General features: G+C 38.1%; 1 long non-coding RNA gene across 1 annotated transcript in view; it reads left to right on the forward strand.

Annotated features, from left to right (window-relative positions):
* LOC107605286 overlaps window positions 1,028-6,387 on the forward strand; it is an 8,725-nt gene continuing 3,365 nt past the window's right edge. The window contains exons 1-2 of the long non-coding RNA XR_001612493.2: window positions 1,028-1,849; window positions 1,915-2,161. This is a non-coding gene — a long non-coding RNA (uncharacterized LOC107605286). The remainder of the gene's footprint in view (window positions 1,850-1,914; window positions 2,162-6,387) is intronic.

A 6,387-nucleotide genomic window follows, 5' to 3' on the forward strand; every position in this document is an offset into this window, starting at 1 on the left:
GAATACGTTTCTGACACACCTAAATATCATCACGTGTTAGTGTATCTAACTTTATTCTCAACGTATATTCTCGAAATAAATTTAAGAATAGTATATATTATTATTTACTAAAATAAAAATATTTTAAATACTCTCTATAATTAAAATAAGACACTAAGATCAATTAAAAAATAAATTTATGTTTTACTATCAATAAAATATTTTATATTTTATATATATGTGTGTCTTTATATCTTATAAAATTGTAAAATTCATGTATCAAAATGTTTCGTGTCACGTCGTATTTCATGTTCATGTCAGTCCATCATAAATTCTCTTTAACATTATCATTCATATAAGGAGCCGATCATGTTAATTCTGGCACGAATTTAAGAATCTGAATCCTTGTCTACAAGTGAGGCTTAGTTTAACTCTATTATGGGTAAAGTTTACTTTTTGTCCATGAAGTTTGACAAAAGTTTTAAAAATACCCCTAAGTTTTATTTTGTTTCAATTTTGTCCCAAAAGTTTTCGATTTGTATCAAATATACCCTCAACGACTAAATTTCAAAAAATTTAAAACCAATCTAACAATAATATATGAAAATTATGCTTGATTTACTTGTATTAAGGGTTATTCTTATGAAATTATTATTGAATTAGTCTTAAATTTTTTGAAAAATTAGCCGTTAGGGGTATATTTGATGCAAATAAAAAATATCTAGGATAAAATTGAAACAAAATAAAAATTAGGGATATTTTTTAAATTTTTGTCAAATTTTAAGAACAAAAAATATATTTTACCCTATTATTATTATTATTATTATTATTATTATTATTATTATTATTATTATTATTATTATTATTATTATTATTTAGGTCTATATCATTTTTTTTCTACTCCATATATAGTCCAAACCAAAAAAACAAGTCCAAACTCATATACAAAAAATTTCTCCGAGACAGCAGAAAAAAGCCCAATAGATTAACCATGGGATTATCAATTACTAATTATAACCAACACTTACTGATAAGGCGACAACTCTTCTGATAGTTTCTGCAACTTCTGCGAATGCAGTAGGAATTTTCGCAGCGACACAACACGCGTCTACCTCTAATGTAGCCACTTCATTTCAGCAGATGAGGAAAAAGTTTTCATTCGGCACAGTAGCACAACCCTTTTTTTTTTTTACTGAAAATGGGGAAGTTCATTCAACGGAACCAAAAGGTCCAGCCACGCCAAATTGAGTACATGAGCAGGGCCATCCTCCATCCACACAAAATTTGGATTGGTAGGTACTAATTGTACTAATTCATGAGTAATTTTGTTTTCACCTCTCTTTACATGATTGAAATTAACTGATCTAAAATTACTTACTAGGTCTAGGCATCAGTAATGAAAGTTCCAAAACAAGAATCCAAATTACCTCCTTTTTTGAGAGCATTCACTATTTTTATATTGTCACTTTTTAATATAATATTAGTAAAACAACACTCCATTGCTAATTTTATACCAACAAAGGCTGCATAAGCCTCTGCCTCTCGTGGTTCAAGTGGGTATGGTATGATCCATGAAGCTGCTGCCATTATTTGGCCCCAATTGTCTCTAACTACCACTCCCACACCACCATTAAAATTTTTGAAGATTGCAGCGTCAACATTAACTTTCAAGACAGAGTCTGGTGGGCACTCCCAATTTTTCATTGATGGATGTTGCTGTTCATTTCCTCTTGTCCTCGTTTCCTCTCTGATCTGAGTTTGCCAAAATTCCACAAAGAGGGATCTAGCTTTTTCCAATTCTTCTTCGATCTGCAGCGTCCTTTCCTCAAACACCATGGAGTTTCTCGCCTTCCACAATTGATTCAGCATGGTACAGAACATTCCATTTTCTTCTTTTTGGAGAATCTCTATTGTACTCATTATCCATTTTTTCAGGTTTGTGTCCCTTCTAACTTCAGTTCTAAGGGTAAACGGGGAGGCAAACCAGAATCTTTTCGCAAATTCGCAATCCTTGAAGATGTGCTCCTCAGTCTCTTCCTCATTCCAGCATCTGGTGCAGATCGGTGAGCAATTAATTTCTCTTCTGTTCAGGCTCTTCTTCGTTGGCAAGGAGTAGTGTAAGAGTCTCCACATGAAGTTCAGTATTCTTGGGTGAGCTTTAATTTTCCATAGTTGCTTCCAGGTATTCTCTTCCTCTTGGTCTATGCTTGAATTGTATGGTTGGTTCTTGTTTTGGATTTTTATTTCATGATAGGCCAGTTTGACTCTGAAATTTCCATCTCTAGCTTTCTTCCAAATAAACCTGTCTGGTTGATCCGACCTGGGAATAGGAATTTCGACAATCTGCTTTGCTTCAAAATTTAGGAATATCTGGTTTATTAGCCTTCTATTCCATTCTTTGTCATCTGTTGTCATCAACTCTGCTATTGTTGCGTCTGCTTCAAGAATCTTTGGAGGGGACCAGACTTTTGATCCATTTTGTTTTGGCAACCAGGGGTCCTTCTAGATCTTGATATTGTTTCCATTTCCAACTTTCCAACAACCTCCCCTTTCCAACACTCCTTTTGCTTGCCAAATGCTCCCCCAAGTATAGCTTGGTGTGAAACCAATCTTCGAGCTTAGAAAATTTTTTTTGTTAAAGTACTTGCATCCTATGGTTTTGGCTGCTAATGAATATGGGTTCCTGATCAATCTCCAACCTTGTTTTGCAAGAAGCGCCATATTGAAAGCTTTGATATCTCTGAATCCCAGTCCTCCGCTCTGTTTTGGTAGGCACATCTTGTCCCATTTTATCCAATGAATCTTTCTTTCTCCGTTCTTTGAGCCCAATAGAATCTGTTGGTCATGGACGCAATATGCTGGCACAGGCCGCTTGGAAGTTTGAAGCATCCCATTATGTATGTTGGGATTGATTGCACGACGGACTTGATGAGCACCTCTTTTCCCACCCTCAATAGACACTTCTCCTTCCACCCCTTCAACTTCTTCCAGACTCTGTCTTGGACATGCTCAAAAACTTGTTTATTAGATCTCCCAACAAAAGTAGGAAGTCCTAGGTACTTGGAATGTCTTCGTACAGCCTTTATCTCCAAACATTCTTGGATAAGCTTCTGTCTGTTAGTTGGTACGTTTCGGCTAAAAGACAACTCCGATTTTTCCAAGTTTATTCGCTGTCCCGAGGCCCTCTGGTATGCAATTAGGGCTTCTTTGGTGGCTTGAATGTCTCGGTCAGTGGCTCTAGTGAAGAGTATACTATCGTCGGCGAAGAATAGATAGTTTATTTCCGGTCCATTCCTTGAGATTCTAATTCCGTGGATCAGCCTACTGTTTTGTGCCTTAATGAGGGTTCCTGATAGAGCTTCGACACAGAGGATAAAGAGGTATGGGATAGGGGGTCCCCTTGCCTCAATCCTCTTGATGGCTTGAAGCTTTTGGAAGGGGTACCATTTAGTAGTATTGAAAAGGATGTAGTGCTAATGCAATTCCAAACTGTTTGCACCCACTTGTTTGGAAACCCCATTGAGATAAGGACCTCTCTTAGGAAGCTCCATTTCACTCGATCATATGCTTTCTCCATATCGAGTTTCATTCCCACAAAACCTCTTCTTCCTTTTGACCTTTCCTTCATGTAATGGAAAGCTTCAAACGCAATCAGACCATTATCTGTTATAAGCCTACCCGGGACAAATGCACTTTGATTTTCTCCAACTATTTGTGGAAGGATTGACTTCAGCCTGTTTGCCAAAGTTTTAGTTGCTAATTTGAAGATGACGTTACATAGGGATATTGGCCTATATTCCCTTGTATGCTTCGGCTTCTCCACTTTTGGTATCAAACAGATGTGGGTTTGGTTAATAGATGTCGGATCTGCTCCTTCATTCAAAATCTTAAGCACTGCATTTGCTACTTGATCTCCCAAAGTTTTCAACATTCTTTGATAGAAAATTTCCGGTAATCTATCCGAGCCCGGTGCTTTTGTAGGATGCATCTGTTGAAGGTCTTGGAAAATCTCCTCTTTTGTGAATGCTGCATTGAGAATCTCAAATCTGTCCTTGTTTATCCTCCCCTTAACCACATCAGCCACTTCCTTCTCATTCAGTGTTTCTTCTGATTTGAACAGATTTTCGAAAAAGCCCCTCATGACCTCTTCTATCTTATCTTCATCTTCATACCGTATGCCCACATCGTCTGTGATCGCTTCAATTATGTTCCTTTTTCTTCTTTGTGATGCTTTTTGGTGGAAAAATTTTGAATTTTTGTCTCCGTGCTTTAACCAGGTTGCTCTTGATCTTTGGCTCCACCATACTTTTTCCATCTTCAATAGCTCATCTAATTCTGCTTCTTTCTCCTTTGTTTCTTTGATCAAATCTTCTGTTTGGGAGATAGAATTTAGTTGATTTATCCTCTCTTGGGCTCTTCTCACTCTTCTCGGAAGGTCACCAAAATTTTGTTGTCCCCAAAGGTACAGTTTCTTGCTACAACTTCCAATCCTTTCTTGAATGCTTCCTTGGCAAGACTACCAGGCTTCCTTCACTACTGTCTCACATTCTTCATTTGACAACCATATCTCCTCGAACCTGAATCTTCTAGGACTCTTCTTCTTCTTCCCTACTTCACCAGCTAGGTTCATCAAGATCGGACAGTGGTCTGATTTATATCTGAACAGGTGCTGGACTATCGTCTTTGGAAATGTTGCAAACCACTCTCTATTAGCAAATGCTCTGTCTATTCTCTCTTGTATGTTCTTCTCACCAGCGTTTCCATTGGACCATGTAAAAGGGTAGCCCGCATATCCCAAATCAAGCAGTCCACACATTTGTACCGCTTCTTGGAAGTCTCTAATTTGGGAATAATTCACTTGGTTTCTCCCTTGCTTCTCTTGTGGTCTCATCACTTGGTTGAAGTCACCGAATATTGTCCATGGCATATCAGATGCTTGCCCAAGTGTTCTCAAGAGTTCCCAGCTTTCCTGTTTATTTTGGCTCTCCGGGAAGCCATAGAAGCCCGTTGCCCTCCAACAAGTACCGCTGCCCGCTGCTATCACTTCCATGTCAACATGGTTGTTTGACATAGAAATCATCTCAACCTCCAGAGAACTGTCCCATAAAACAGCCAATCCACCCCGCCTTTGTCTTCCATCCCCTCTGCAGTCCACACCGATAATGTTGTTCATTCCACCCTTATATCTTAATCCACTCATCTCATTCACCTTTTTCCTAGTCTCCATTAAGAAGACTAGGTTGGGAGCTTGTTTTTTAATGAGCTTGTTTAAAGCTCTAATTGTCCATGGGTTCCCAAGCCCACGATAATTCCAGCTTAAGATCTTCATTGGTCTCGGCGGGGCTGCTCTACAGCCTCCACCGTTTCTATTTTGTTTCCAGAAAATTGTTTTTTGGACTTTGTTTCCCTATCCTTAATCTCCATCTCATCTCTGTCAATTGTCTTCCTTTTTTGTGCCTTGTTTTCTTTTTCTATTTTCCTCTCTGTATCATTTGGTATTTCTCTGGCTTGTTTCTTCCATCTCCTTGCCATGCTTGCATTCTCTCCTTTGCTTGAGTTTGTAATTTCCTGTAGCGGAATTCCTTCTTCTTTCTTCTTTTCCCTTTCTTTCCAGTTTGGTTCCTTTTCAGTCTCCTTATTCTCCTTCACACTTATTTCCAAGTCTGGCCTTGTTTCTTCTTTGGTTTGTCCTTTCTCTTGTTTGTTGATTTCTATGGTTTTTTTTTTCTGTAAACTCATGGAGTTCCTTCCCCTTTTTGATCCCATCCTCAAGATCCCTCTTCAGTGAGGAGGTTCCTGGGAGTGTTATCGCAGGGGCCTGGCTGTTACCTTTTCCAATGTCGGCCTCAAAGGAGTCCACCATTGACAGACATGCCAGTTTTTCCATTAGTTTCTCTGTGATTCTTGCTTTACGCTTTCCTTCTTCCTTATTTTCTTCTTGTTGTTTTTCATTTGTTCTACTATTTATTATATCAACTCTAATACCAGTAATATCTGCTTTTATCCAGGGACCAAGAGATTTGGATTTATACATACCTCTTTCCTCATCTTGTTTTCCTTTTTCACAGTTGTTTTCTTCATGTCCTGCTTTTCCACAGTAGTAGCAAACTGTTGGTAATCTTTCGTATTTGAAGTTTACCCATGTAAAGCCATCCTTCTTGCTCCTTACGTTTGTTCCTTTCATGAAGGGTGTATTAATGTTCATTTTGACAGTTGCTTTAATAAATCTCACTTGATCTTTTCCTGCTTCAAACAGCTCACAGCTCACTATATCTCTCATACAGGCAGCTATCTTTTCTCCAAGTTTTGGTATTTTGCAGTGTTCCGGTAGGTTCCAGATCTGCATTTTTGTCTCCACCTTATCTAGGCCTTTGTCTATTTGGTTTTCAGCTCTCTCCCATTTTTTCA

The sequence above is a fragment of the Arachis ipaensis genome, chromosome B06, assembly GCF_000816755.2.
Source record: "Arachis ipaensis cultivar K30076 chromosome B06, Araip1.1, whole genome shotgun sequence".
Taxonomy (NCBI): Eukaryota; Viridiplantae; Streptophyta; class Magnoliopsida; order Fabales; family Fabaceae; genus Arachis; species Arachis ipaensis.